The 15,202-nt window shown below is 47.2% G+C and overlaps 1 long non-coding RNA gene and 1 pseudogene across 1 annotated transcript; both read right to left on the bottom strand.

Annotated features, from left to right (window-relative positions):
* Nucleotides 1-1,910: 1,910 nt before the first annotated feature.
* LOC147962652 (uncharacterized) lies at nucleotides 1,911-12,348 on the bottom strand. The gene is made up of 3 exons (XR_015611784.1): nucleotides 11,517-12,348; nucleotides 11,136-11,440; nucleotides 1,911-3,198 (listed from the first exon to the last, which is right to left on the bottom strand). It is a non-coding gene; the product is annotated as an uncharacterized LOC147962652 (long non-coding RNA).
* LOC125519590 (uncharacterized) lies at nucleotides 3,197-7,899 on the bottom strand (annotated as a pseudogene).
* Nucleotides 12,349-15,202: the final 2,854 nt, after the last annotated feature.

The raw sequence follows: 15,202 nt of genomic DNA, 5'->3' as shown, positions 1-15,202 counted from the left end.
TTTTGTTAGGATTTGTGTCTTGCTCAGAGAGGTGACGCGGCGGCGGCTCTCTGAAAATGGAATAAGGTTCTCCCGCCTAATCCCGTCCCGGTGGTATTTTTAGCATCGTCGAAGGGCGTGTGGAGGTTTATCTCCGACAGATCTCGCAGGATTCGGTCAGCATTTGTCTTCGGTGAATCCACGTGGATCATATCTTCGTTCGTATGTGATCGTGTGTCTACAGTTTGGATCCTTCTGAGCGACGCTTCTCTCCATCGGCAGCGGTGGCTGTTCTGGTGTGCTGGTCCTATGGGGCCTTAGCACGACAACTTTCCGACTATCTACTACAACAACGTTTGTCCGGCTCCGATGAGGGAGGGGCGAAGACGGCGCCACACCTTTGGCTTGCTTCAGTGCTAGTAGTTGTTGCTATGTGGTCTACAGACCTAAATATATATTTTTTCTTCTGGTGTTCTTTGTACTACCTCGACAGTTGAGGAATAGATTGAAAATTCCCCTCGCAAAAATAAAAGACGTTTGATAAATTTAAAAGGACAGAAAATTAGGGCCAGTTTTTTGGTGCTTATGGGTGGCCCGCAAAAATAAGTGGCCTCCTACCCACTTTATTCTCGCAGCCCAACCTACAATTTTGTTCTATTCTAGAACCCTTCTAGCATAAAGTTTTAAGTAAACTCTAGTACTTTTCACCCTCAAGTTCAGCTTTTGTATCAGATTTTACCCCATTTTGAGAGAATTCTTAAGTTTTGCCCCAATTGATCAGAGTTGTGCCACAATATTATCCCATTGCATTTTATTTCAATTTTGTGCCATATAGTCAGTTTTTTCTTTTAAGTCCTAGTTTGGTGTCTGGTTTTTTGAGCAGACGAACCGGACGTCCACGCCCAACCCTGTCTCTCTCCTCACTTCTCCCCTGACATCGGGACATCCAGCCACCCCCTCCAACGCCGGTGGCCGGCAAATGGCGGCTCCCAGCCACACTGTCCCTACCCGAGCCGAGCCGCTTGGCGTGGTGACAGGATTAGCCGAGGCTGAGATGCTGGTGCTGCGCTGGATGGAGCGGCCGGCAGGGGTCACGGCGTGCTACATCAAAAACAGTGTCGTGGCACGGCTTGCACTGCCTCCTGGTGGAAGCTGAGGAAGCCATCGAAGCACGTCTGGCCTTGCTCAGCTCAGAGAACATTCTGATGAGAAACAACCAACAAGTTTTGGTCAGTTCAGAGCGAACTATCAATGCCAAATGGCCACGAGGAACAAGAAGCCATTGACTGATGTAATTGTAGATCAGAACTACGTTATTTGTCGCTGACGCGTTGTGCAGTGCCTCCGGCGCCTGCTCCCTCAGCTCCATGGCTTTATGAAATGAAAATTTTGCAGTGTCGGTTCATTTCAAAGTTCAGGCAGATAGAATAACCGGCAGAGTCACGCTATGCCATGCAGCTCATCGTGCGAGCAGCCGTGTAGCTCATTCGTCTCTTCTCCGTGATATAATTAGTAAGTTTTCCACTTGTTTAAGCTCCTGGATGATGTATGTAGCTAGCTCGCTCCATCCAAAAGAAACAAAAACTTCGTCGTGCCATCCATTCTCGCTCCGGTGCATGTAGCTATCTCGTTCCGGTGCCCATGGGATCGAATGATCGATGTGATGATACAAGAACTTGAAAGGAATTTCTAGCATGAAAGGGCGTTTGGTTTGGTGGTATGATTCTCGCTTAGGGTGCGAGAGGTCCCGAGTTCAATTCTCGTAATGCCCCCATTTTTTTTTTAATTTTTACCATTTTTACATATGGTAGAATTTTTGCCCTTATTCTTTTTACCATTTGTATACATGTCAGTAGAGTTAAACATCAGTCTGACAAATAAACAACCACACGATCTTCGTAAGCATTGATCGGGACTCGATCATGTAAAATGGACAACACTAACTCATTTTGGTAATCCACAAAATATCATGCTTGCCCACTTCACAGCAATACCCATGCCATGAATGTGTCATTGACAGACTTACAATAGATCGATACAAGTAGTAGTTATTACTCCCTCCGATCCATACAAATTGTCGCTGTACTAAATCGGCGACAGTTAGTATGGATCAAAGGGAGTAGAGAGCAAGATGGACAGAGAAAAAAAGGCCCATAAGCTTATGAAGGTACCTTTCACAATGCCCACCAGGCCATCAACAATGCCATTGCCTAGCCACAAACATAATTAGTCAGTATTTCAAAAAGCAACTGAAACAGGAAGGGATTATAGGACAGTTTAGATTCAGAAACTACCCTTGGGAAAAGTTCTTGCTTTGGTACCAGATTAGGAGCAGATAAGCAAAAAATTGCTCCGAACTGGCAAATACAGGGCATTCATATGTGCTCAGAAACTAACTCATTTTGGTAGTCCACATCCACCTCACAACAATACCCATGGAAATTTTCATGTACTAGTCATAAGTTCCCAACTTATACTACATCTATCCACATACAAATACCAACTTAGCTGTAGAACCCATGCCTCCAAGAGGCGCGAAGAATTATCAAGATGGAGGTGATGATGGTGGCAGCAAGCAAAGCAAAGTTAGAGCAGACAGAGGAGCAGAAGGCACACATGGAGGCTAACCGGCTCAAGGCGCTTGAGAGGGCGGCAGCAGCCGAGGGTCGCGCATCCCAGTCACAGCCTGATAACGAAACTGTCACCTAGGTGCGTGGAGGATCCTGAACCACCTAGGCACAAGTCTAGAAAATTTAGAACAAGGTAGAGAAACCTGAAGTTTGAGAGAGGACCACATCTTTGCGAAACCTGAAGCTCTGGAAGTTGATGTCTGTATGATATCCATCTCTATTACAGCCGGTCCTCATTTGCACAAAACATCTATGCTGAGTGCATGATAAACTCAATCATCCAGAAAACTGGAAGGGGTTACAGATGAACTCATTCACTCATGCAAAATAAAAGCTAGTTCATCTAGACTAAGGGCATGGATTAAAAAGGGGAACATAAAGCGAAGTCTTTCAACACAAACATCAGTACATAATATAAACCGGAGTCTTAGACCTCAGTGTTGGTCCTTGCTGACAGCATATCCTGCTTACATTCATACTAATACAGACATATCAAACCACATCAGCACAATCTTGAACATCCGCCATCCAACCCCACAGGCATAGATCGCCCAAGCAAGACCAAAATGACTAGCAAGCGAGCTCAGATCTGCATAAATGTACTTAGTTAGAAAACTGAAGCAACTGCAGTTGATGCAATGGGAAATTTCCCTATCCCAACTTCTTAGGAAGGAGGAATGTGCTAAACCGCGGAGCACACCATAGCTTAAGAACAAAGGTGCACCCGCTGCTCATTTTGCAGTTTGGAAGCAATATACACAAAAATCGGCAGACCATAACAGGTGAATCCTATCTTTCCTTGGAAACAGAACATGGTACATAAGGAGTGTTCACAAATATTAGATTCAGAACCTTCAAACATCAACTTACAGGTTATGCAACATTCTTGTTTTGAACATCTTTTCAACTGAGTGAATAATATGTAGTAAGTGCTAAGTATGACTAACAATGTACTCCTACGTAAAGACAGATTTGCATAGAGATGCAAGCGTGAATGCCATTTTCTCTCCTGAGATATGGAGCAATAGAAACTAGCTGTCGAAACTAGAGTCTAATCTTTCTTTTCAGTTAGCATTTTCAATCACATACATGGGAGTTAAACATGCATGCAGAATCAAACCAAGAATTGACTACTTGTCCTAGCAGGTGACAAGGTAGTCAAGCCTAATAGAACAATAATTAACTTTCTATATAACCATGGGAGTAGAATTTTGAAGCAACTGCAGTTGATGCAATGGGAATCTTTCCTATCTAAAAAATTAAAGAGTAAAATATAGCTTAAGAACAAAGGCGCAATAATCCCATGGTTTTAAATAGCCCGCTATAGCTCCGCTATAGCACGCTATAGCGTTTAGAAGAGGTCCCGCGCTAAGAGTCTTTTGTTTAAACACTTGAGCAAACATTTTTAAATAGCTCGCTATTGCTCCGCTATAGCACGCTATAGCATTTAGAAAAGATCCGCCGCTAAGAGGCTTAGCGCGCTATTTAAAACTTTGAATAATCCTATAGCCATCTTATTGCAGTGAAGCAAGATAAATAAAAAATAGCAGACCATGACATGTGAACTCTATGCTCTTGAAAACACAACAAGGCAAATAAAGAGTACTCAGATATCAGCTTATAAAACCATCGATTGGCCACCTCTCCTAGCTAGTTTGACGTGGTAGTCAAGCCCAATAGAACAATAATTAATTCTCTATATAACCATGTGAATAGAGCAAGCATAGCCTGCACCCAATGGCAACATAAACTGAAATAATTAGGTTTACCGGTTGATCAGATAGTTAGTTCCGAGAACAGCGGTGGGAAGCTAAAGTATGGGAGGGCACGTCTGGGATTGAAGGTATTCTCCATCTTTGTGCAGACTTTGGTAATTTCATAAGTCCTGACCTCTATTGAGTAACAATCCACATTCCCAATATGAATACCTTCTGGAGCGCCTCGGATGAACAAGAATCCCTCGGCTGCACGCATTGTGCAAATGGAATGATACTGCCCAGGAAGCTGTATGATCTTCTCTAGCTTCCACTGCCGCGAACTATTCTTCAGAGAGGTATGGTAGAGGGCAAAGGATCCATGTTGACCGACAAGGGAAAACATCTCAAGGGCTCCTTCTCGGCCCATCACAACGGCATTTGCGTGACGATGACCAAAGCTCTGGTCAGGCAGATAGCTGAGCTCCAGATGGTAGCCGGTGAGAAGGTCGACAGTTGAGAACCTCAAAGTGCGCGTGTCCAGCACCATCAAATGGTCACTCCAGCCATAAGGCTGTGTCCAGTAGAAGCAGCAGCGCACGCAGTCAAAACAGGACATGCGTTCCAACGAAGGTGAAGTGGGAGGCTCGACCATAGACCATCGCATGGTTGTGGACGGGAGCACAAAGAGGACAAGCTTCGTCATGTATCTTGCTATGCATATCACCTTGAAGGGCTCTTCCTCGCCGTCGTCCCTGGTGTTGGGAGCAAGCACGGGCTCGAATCCATGGAGCGATCCTGCGGCTGGGCGGCAAGGTCCTCAGGTATGGTTGGAAGCAAGACGTATCTGCTGGACAGGGGGTCGCAGACGGCAAGGTGGAAGTCGGCAGCGTTGCAGCGCTCCCGTTTGGTCCATGTGAGGCGGTCACAGCGTTCAAAACGTTTTATCTTTTAAACCGTACGTCCAAATCTCGAACCACTTTCATCATTGGATTCCTCGCGTTGAGATTTTTAAAACTAGATCTCATGTTGATAGTTTTTCACGAACTTTTTTTACGAAAAAAACTGTACGAAAAAACCGGGCGAAAAAACAAACCGGGAGCATGTTTTTTTTCCTTTTCGAAAGAGACACGCCCGTGCCTCTCGCGAAATCACACCCGTGCCTCTTGTGGAAGCAAAATCGTGACTCTCGTGAAAGGAAAAAAACAAAAAACACATTTTTTTCGTTTCCGAGAGGCACGGCCATGACTCTCGCGAGAGCACAACCGTGCCTCTCGCGGAGCAAAACCGTGACTCTCGCGAAAGAGAAAAAACAGAAAATGCATATTTTTTTCCTTTCTGAGAGGCACGGCCGTGACTTTCGCGAAAACACAACCGTGCCTCTCGCGGAAGCAAAACTGTGACTCTCGCGAAAGAAAGAAAAAGCAGAAAACGCGTTTTGTTTATCCCTTTCCGAGAGGCACGGCCGTGAATCTCGCGAAAGCACAACCGTGCGTCTCGCCGAAGCAAAACCGTGACTCTCGTGAAAGAAAAAAAAACAGAAAACACGTTATTTCCATTTCCGAAAGGCACGGTCGTGACTCTCGCTAAAGCACAACCGTGCCTCTCGCGGAAAAAAACAGTGACTTTCGCGAAAGAAAAGAACATGTTTTTTTCGCGCAACAAAAATAAATTTTCCGAATATTTTTCTTTGATCGAAAAGCTAAGGAAGACCGGGGAAAACCAAAACATCGAAAAACCCGTTTAAAAGGCCGAAAACGCGTGCGAAAAAATAAAAAAAAATCTGGAAGAAGCGTCCAAAGCGCGACATGTGACGAATGGCTGAAAGCGCGCCAAGTGAAGCTGATCGTTGCGAGGCAGCCGAAGGAGCGCCCGTTAACTAGTTGCTCCCCCCGCACGGGGGTGGGAGTTTAGTCCCACCTATGCCGTCGAGCTCCTCTTAACTAACTTGCCGTTCCTCTCGCCGTCACTGGCATGTTGGGCCCAGACACTGGGCCATCTGCCGGCAGAAAGGCTTGTCATTATCGCCCGTGTGTGCTTGATTCGGGATGGGCCGACTATGCCACGCGAAGCCTAGTGACTAGGGTGGGCTTATTATTTTTAATTCTTTTCATTATATTGTTTTTTCACATACTTTTGAATTGTCATTCCAACAGAAACTGAAATTGTTTTCATTACTAAAAATAAATGTAAGTCTTTATAAAATTTTTATGTCATATTTTCATTACTTCAGTTTTATTCTTCAACAATTATTTACATCTGAACTTTTTAATTTTTTCTTTATATTTTTTTGCAGCCTCTTACCCTTGTTTTCTGTCTATTTTGTTTAGTTAAATTGATGTTTTCATTCATTTTTTTCATTTTAACATTTCAAACAATTCCAGCCCCAACTTTAAATTATTTATTTTTCCTTTTATAAAATATTTTATTTTTATTTTTATTTTAGATTCTTCTTTTCTGTCTTTTTTCATTATTTAAATTGATGGTTTCCATTAATTATTTTCATTTTAACATTTCAACCAATTCCATCCCCAACTTTAAATTTAAATTCTTTTGTTTATTCCAAATGAATTTAAACCATTTTCATTATTTACTGTCTTATTTTCATTATTTTAATTTTTGTTCTTTAATATTTATTTTCATTTCACAATTTTGCATGCATGCCTTTTTTTACATGAAGTAGGGGTGGGCACTTTCAACCGGAAACTGAACCGAACCGAATAAATCAAATAGTTTCATTTTTTCGATCTTTCTCTTTTGTTTTGTTTTTGTTTAAATGAACTTCGGTGTTCGATTGTTACTTCAGTTCCAGTCGCTAAACAACCGATTAGCCCGAAGACACCAATCTAATCTGTGTTTGCCTTATGAGCAACTACCATACAACTTCTTGCTTGGATGTACTCTACTTTTCCGAAATCTGATTTACTCCCGTGCACCGAAATACCGAATTAACCAAACCGAAGTAGGTCGGTCTATTTTTTTTTGCTTGATTTTTTAGGTATCATATTTCGGTTAGCATTTTGTAAAAACTGATATTTTTAAAATCTAATAAACCAAACCAGTTACGCCGAATAAACCGAATTTGAACGATCGTTTCAAACAACTAAAATTTTAGGATTTTTACAAATATTGAAACAAAATTTGAGTTTTGACCTAACTAGTCCTAATCCTCTTGTCCTCGTCGTCGCTGCCGAAGTCGTAGTCACTCAGGTCAATGACGCCGCCCGGGGCCCTCGAAGCGGCGAGCGCGGCGTGGAGCCCCGGAGAATCCGGGGGGTCGTCGGGGTGACCGGCCTCGGGGCCAACTTCTGGTACTTCTCCAGCAGCAGGGGCGACGCCGACGCCTTCTCCGATTCGCGAATCGCCTGGAGGAACCCCGGCGAGTCTTCCGGGTCGCCGGCCTCAAAGGCCAACCCCAAGTGCTCCTCCAGCAGGGGCGGCTCCCGCTCCTTCTTAGGGCCGCCGAGGCCGCCGCGCGCCGCGGAGCTGGACTCCGGAGTGTCGCGGACGCCGCCTCGCGCCCCAGAGCCACGGCCACCACCTGTTAGTGACCTCGCCTCCTCCTTCTTCTGACCAAGAAACCTTCCAGGCCCCATGACGCGATCTTCTTCTTCTTCTTCGGGATGAAGTGAGCTGAGCTGAGTGAGGTGGATGTGGTGTTTGCTTTGCTCCGGTTGGGTTGAGGAAGCCCGCATCGATGGCATGTATATATAGGAGCAGAATGGATTGTTGACGTGTTCCACCGGCCAGTCTCTCTCTCTCTTTTTTTTTTGAAGTTCCAGTCTCTTTTGTTTTGTTGGATATATGTAGTAGTAGTACATATGCATATTCAATGCATTCATTAGTTATTGACGGATGAATGGACTCACGGATGGATGGATGCGGTTTGGCAAAGGTCGTGGTCGTCGCCGCGTTGATCTTCCTTTCTTATACATCAGAATTAGTGTTAGGTGGAGGTTAGGAAGCAGATGCTAATAGAGTAAGGATAAAATGTATAGTTACGTACAAAAATTATAAACAACGTATGCATGATGTGGTACAAGCGGCAATCCATCTGCATGTCGACTCGGTCGGACATTGCGCACAAGGCAAGCTACGCACTATCACTACTACACAACAACTCATCGCACACGGTTTCAAGGCCGTGTCCGATCCGCCGGTCGCAGCCCATGTGTACATGGTCTTCTACGATTTGGTTGTCTCGAGCGAGACCTGCCAAAGCATAGAAAAAATAAATAAAGGAGACCTGCCAAACGAATTGTGTGATGACAACGGAGACAGGAGACGCGATTTATCTAGAGATTTTTTTAGGGTACATCATACTACCGAATTTAAGGTGTAGTATTAAATTGATCCAACAACTGATATTGTTCGCATCAAAGATTGATTCGAGGATAGCTTGATAAGAGCATCTTCAGTTGCGCCTCCAACAGGCCCTCCCCGGCGATTTTTTCGTGTCGGCGCCCAAAAATCAGCCCAATCACGTCCTTGAGAGCTCGTTTTTCGCTGGTTTGGACCGAAGCTGGCGTCGGCGGAACCAGGCCAAACCCGGCGCGCTGGGGGGCGTCCGGAGGCGCTAAGGCGAGCGTTTTGGGCGCGAAAGCGGATGGGCCCGCCGAGTCAGCGAGACAACGCTTCATCGCCCTCATCGCCTCGATTCCCGTGGAAATCAATGCGAAGGCTGCCGCGCCGGTCAGCCTCCATTGATGCCTCACGAGCGGCGCAGTGAACGCGTCGCGACGCGCGTCCAGCCACGCGTCGCCCGGCGTGCAGCCTGTCGCCGCCCAGCTACGGCTATAAAAGGCGACCTCCCCGCCGGTGGACGCAACTGCTCTCATTTTCCCCCCTTTTCGGCGCAGAAAGCAACACTCTCCCCTCTTCCCGCCGATGAGAAAGATGGCCGAGAGGTACCCAGGCGAACGGCTTCGGCCGCCGCCACCTCCAAGAGCCGGAGACGCGCCTGCTGTACGAGGCCGAGTACTCGGCGCCCCCTGACATGCGGGTGTTGGGGACGTGGAGGCTAAGCGCCGGCGGCGGCCCGGTGCCTCCGGTGCCCGAAGGGGCGGCGTGGCGGGCCAAGATCACCCGCATCCACTCGTCCCTGACGAAGGAACAACGGAACGAGCCGTGCTACGCTGCCGACAGCCACGGCCACTGGACCATGTACTTCCAACGCCGCTGCGAGGAGCAGATCGCCTCCACCAACGGCGTCATCCCGCGGGGCCGCCTCAACGCCGACGGACGGTGTGAGTGGTGGGGCGTGCCAGCCCGCACCCTCGAGGCCGTCCACGACCACATCGAGACCGGCAACGTGCCGCGCCTCGAGTACCCGCCGCGACCGTCCTTCTCTCGCCGCCGTGGTAGCTCCTGGACGCCGCGGCGGATGGAGCCGGGGTCGTCCTCGTCGGCCGCGCTCCGCCCCGTGAAGCCCGAGCCGGAGGAGACGCCGCTCGGGCGCCGCACCCGCCGCGGTGCCCTCGCCTGGCCCTCCCCGCGCGGTCCTTCCGCCTGGTCCAGCCGAAGCCGGAGCCAGGGCTGCTCTCGATGAAGCCGGAGCACGTCGAGATGGCGGCCCCCGACGACGAGTCGATCGTCAAGTGGGCGAAGGAGGACTACGTCCGGGAGCAGGTAAGCCGTCAGCGTCGGGCGTACGCGGAGCTCCAGGCCCGGCGCCGCGGGCGCGAGGAGGACGGCGGCATCGTCCTCGACAGCAACGAGGAGGACGAGGCCGGGCCATCCAGCGTGCCACCGCGCCTCGGCAACCCTGGCCAGGGGTGCAGCAGGGACGACGCCGGCCAAAGCCAGCCGCGCAATGACGACGACGATGATGGTGACGGCGGCGACTACACCCGCTTCTACTGGCTTCTCGGCATGTAGACGACGGCGACGGCGGTGGCGGTGACGGCTAGGCGGAGTTTGGCGTAGTTTAGGCGTAGTTCAGTCGTAGTTTGCATGTTTTCATGTTTTTTTTTTACAAATTCCAATAAAGTATTGTCGAGTTCATGCAAAAATCGTCGAGTTTGCATATATTTTGTACGAAATATCGTCGAACCCGAGATGACCTGTTGGCCGACGACTGAGAGTTAAATCACCCCCACACGCGTTAATTTAGCGTCGGCTCACCTTCAGGCGGCTTTTTTCGACGTCATGTGGACCGAACGGCTAAGATGCTCTAATTTGCTAGTAATGTTCATCTCTGCTTAGACTCCCGCCAGCACGTGATCTGTTTAGGGCCTCGGATCTATCAATCGAGCAGGAAACCGAATTAAGCGATTGCCTCTGTACGGCCTCATCTCCCCTGGGACGGTCCCAAGTTGCGCTGCCGCACATGACAAGCCGCTGCTCGCCGTCTCCATCAACACCAACAAATACGATACTTTGAATTCAGCGTCAATTGCTCGTACCACACTGCGTACCAATTTAGCTCGTGATGCTTCAGCGTCAATTCTGAATCCAGGCTAAGCAAGCTAGCACCTTATCAACCGTGAACTAATGATGAGAAATGGAAGCGGCGCTAACTAGCACCATGTTCTCCCGCTTTGCAATGGCGACGCTCGGCAACGCGACCGAAGGAGAGCAACCTTTTCTCCCGCTCACTCCCGTCCAGGCCCGCACCCTCGGCTATGGCGGAGCTAGCATTTGACATCAAGGTGGTCCGACCCCTCAAAAAACAATTTACGAGAAATATGACATTTGGGCGTTCTAACTAGTTACTAATATCACATAGAAATAGATAAATATGCTCGTATAAACACACTAAAATTCTAAATTAAGTCTAAGTTTTGCATAAAGAAGCATACATAGTACATACTATATGGACCATAGTACGTACCTTGAGAAGCTCAAAAGGACTATGTTTTTGGCCTAAGCTTTTGCATTGCCATGAAAGTATCAATTATATCATCTTCATTCACCTCGGCAAAAGCATCCCTCTGAATGTATGTGACTAGGCCATCATCCAAAAGACTATCACCCATCTTATTTCTCAACTTGCTCTTGACTATACTCATGGTAGAAAATGCTCTCTCAATATTTGTTGTTGCCACCGGTAGAATCAACACCAATGTCTCCAGGCCTCCGGCTTGCTCTTCGGCTATTGCATACATACAAGTTCTCTAACTTGCTCTTCGGCCACAACTGACATATTCATTAATTCATGATAGCATAGTGTAACAAAGCAAACCCTAAGTCAAAAAATAGGGGGTTTCGGTACCTTAAATTGTTTGCACACTTGCTGCCATATGGTTGTTCGGATTTCGGACTATCCTCTTATCTCCAACACACAATCCCAGCACAAAATCCCTACCGCCAAGCACATATGGTTGCAGCTTGAAACATCCATAGTGAAATCGAGCACAAAATATATTTTGTCCTCACTTATGAAACCTGAAACACCATATTAAAAAAGAAGTGCAGTAAACAAGCTCCTCAGTCTCTTAAGTCACCAAAGTAGTGGACCTTGACGTCAATTGAGAAATGGGTCTGCCACCGGAGGGCCTAATGCTGATGAACGTGGATGCTGAGATCTTTTCCGGTACTGGAAAGGCTGGATATGGTGCTGTCATGCATAATCATCTAGGGGTAATGCATGCTGCTTGTCGATGTGTTGTTGATCATGTGCAATGTCCTGAAATTGCTGAAGCAGAGGCCATCCGCCAGGCGCTTATGCTTGCTGAAAGCATAGGAGTTCAGTCTTTCGAAGTTGCTTCTGATTGCCTCTCACTTGTTAACGAGTTGCAACAACAAGGGTTCAATAGGTGCCATTGTTCATGGTATTAATATGAGAGCCAAAAAGTCTTTCACCAACCGGCTAACCAAAAATGAGACCAGAAAATACATGAAAAAGAAAGAATCCATTCATCTTATTAAAAGGATGCTATGTTTAATTAGTTGTGGTTGACTAAGATGAGATACACAAAACAAGATAAGTTGCATGCTTTGTGCGCCACAAAAGAACATACAAAACATATACAAAAGGTTGAATGGCTTTGATAGTAGAACTGCAAGATATCCGTCAACACACACATATACTCACCACTTTGAAAACACACAGGCGCACATGCTGACCATGTGAGCACTTCCAAGATATCGAGCCGTCAGAACATCTCACTAATGTAGATTCGGGAGCACTGACCCCTCATCATGATGAGCCACCAAGCACGCGTTAGTGTGACGAGTTTTATCACTGACTGGCCTACTCAAGCGCATCAATGATAAAATTCTGGGGCTCGATAGAATTCTTATCACAAGCTAGTCTAAAAATGACCCATGTGTGATATTGTGGTCCAAAGACAAAAATAGACCAATATTTGTCACTGAACGACTGGTTTATTTGACCCGTTTGAGTTCATTTAATAAATTCAACCTTCGTGTTTCCTGTCCATAAGCGTTGCTGTGTACTTTGGTTGTTATATGCATTGTCCACTGTATGTCTCTATTAGAAACCCCCGCAGCCGCCAGCTAGAACCACACCCTATAGTTTTCAGTCTTCCTGCAACACATCTTCATCTTATAAGCCTCCATCAAACGTCGACGAGTCCCTCACCAACGACCCCATGACCCTCTTCAACCACAGCGCCCTCGCCATCGCCCTCTTGGTTAGCCAGTGATGGCTCGAGAATTTATGATTATTTAGTGTTCATTTGGTTTTCACCAGATTATATTGATTTCTGCTTATTTCTAATGCTAACTCTTTGAAAGAGAAGAAAATCCATTTTTTCCATTATTTGGCAGGAAATATCACACATGGAAGGAAACCAAGTAAAAATATTGTAAATCAAGCCAAAATGGAGCAACTTCCATGTCGGAGGATGCTACTTGTGATAAGCGTTGGCACTACAAAATTTGCTCTATTTTGCGACGTTTCACTTGTCACGTAAAACCATTTTTTCTCACGGAAAATGTACTGCCCCCCCCCCCCCCGTCACTGAAGCGTCGTCATAAAAAAATAAAATCTTGACGGTACCACTTCCCCCGTCATGCATGCTCGTATCTTAAATGACGAACCAAATGTTGTCACTGATGGCCATTTTCGGTGACAGAACAGAATGTCACCTATGATAGGCTAATTTGTCGCTCTTCCTTTGACATCGAAGAATGGGCTTGGTTCCCCAACACTGCCGCTCAATTGTGTTCCTTGTTCTAGTGCCAAAGGCAAGCTTGCGCCCAAGTACTATGGGCCATACAATGTCATTGCTAAGATTGACTATGTCGCTTACCGTTTGAAACTGCCACCTCGTGCTCGCATTCATAATGTCTTTCATGTGGGTCTCCTAAAGAAGTGCCCTGACTCGCCGGGGAAGGAGGCGGTGGAGGAGGCGGAGTGCCCTGACTTGCCGGAGGAGGAGGAGGAGGCGGAGGCGTTCAGTTCGGAAGGTTGATGAGCTCCTTCCGCCATAGGCATGGAGTCTTCAGAGCAAACCCCAGCCTAGTCTCCCCTTCACCGGTAGGGTGGTCAAGCTGGAGGTCCTCAAATCCCTCCGTTATTTCATCCACCATCACCCTAGCATATCCTTCTAGAATCGGCCAGCAGTGAAAAGTTGCGCCGGGTTCAGTAGGATAAACAGAGCCAACAGCCGCCTTAACCTTCAAATTCATCCATTGCGTCATAAGGTGGCAATTTTGAGATTCCGTGATAGCATCCACGGGATAGTTGGCAGGAGCCGTCAAGGCATGCTCCGGCTGAAGCAGCTCGGTGGAAGCCACGCTGCTTCTCCGCTGAGATGGCGGGGTAGCTTCGGGGGAAGATTCGGCAGTACGTTTGCTGCGATTTGCTTCTCGTTCCTCTATCGCTTGTACCCTTGCTTGCAGCGCCTGCATTTGGGTCTGCTGCAATTTGTTCCTCCTCTCATGGGATTTGTAACCGCCTGCGTCCGGAAACCCAACCTTCCACGGAATGGAGCCTGGCGTGCCTCGTGTCCATCCAGGGTGCTCAGGATTCCCGAGGGCCATTGTGAGCTCGTGGTTCTCTCTGTCTGGAAAGAATGTCCCTTGCTGCGCTGCTTCGATATACTGCTGAAGCTTCCTGACTGGTATGTCCATTTGATAGTTCATTCAAATGCACTTCCCAGTTACAGGGTCCAAGGTTCCGCCAGCCCCGAAGAACCAAGTCCGGCAATGGTCTGGCCAGTTAATTGTCTCTGGTTCGATCCCTTTATCAATCAGATCATTCTCAGTCTTGGCCCACTTAGGCCGGGCTACGAGGTAGCCACCTGACCCCGTGCGATGGTGATGCTTCTTCTTCGCAGCATTTTGCTAGTTTGTCGCCGACATCTTCTTACTCTTTTCTGATGTCTTGTGGGCCACAAATGCGGGCCAGTGATCTCTGATCTTCTCATATCTACCCTTGAATTCTGGTGTCTCTTTATTTTTGACAAACTTATTCAGCTCTTTCTTCCACCTCCTGAATAGTTCTGCCATCCTCTTAAGAGCAAAAGACTTGATTAATTGCTCTTTAACTGGCTTCTCTGGATCATCCTCTGGCGATAGGGTGAAATTTGACTTCAGCTCAGTCCAAAGATCATTTTTCTGCATATCATTGACATAAGACACCTCAGGGTCTTCTGTAGCCGGCTTTAACCATTGCTGAATGCTGATCGAGATCTTGTCCCTAACCAAAACCCCGCACTGAGCAACAAATGCGCTCTTTGTCCGGAGGGGTTCAATCGGTTGGCCGTCGGGCGCGATTGCTATGATCTCAAACTTTTCATCCGAGCTCAACTTTTTCTTCGGGCCTCGTCTCTTTACCGAAGTTGTGCTCGATCCGGAGGGCTAGAAAAAAGAACAAAGACTTAATTAATATGTGTACATACCAAACCAATGAATGCATCAATTAGCTAGTCAACAGAAGCTTAACTAATATATATACCTGGCCAGACTCGGTTCGGTCACCGGAGACGT

This window comes from Triticum urartu, chromosome 7A, assembly GCF_056163025.1.
Source record: "Triticum urartu cultivar PI428250 chromosome 7A, HENAU_Tu73, whole genome shotgun sequence".
Taxonomy (NCBI): Eukaryota; Viridiplantae; Streptophyta; class Magnoliopsida; order Poales; family Poaceae; genus Triticum; species Triticum urartu.
This window is presented reverse-complemented; position numbering and strand designations above follow the sequence as displayed.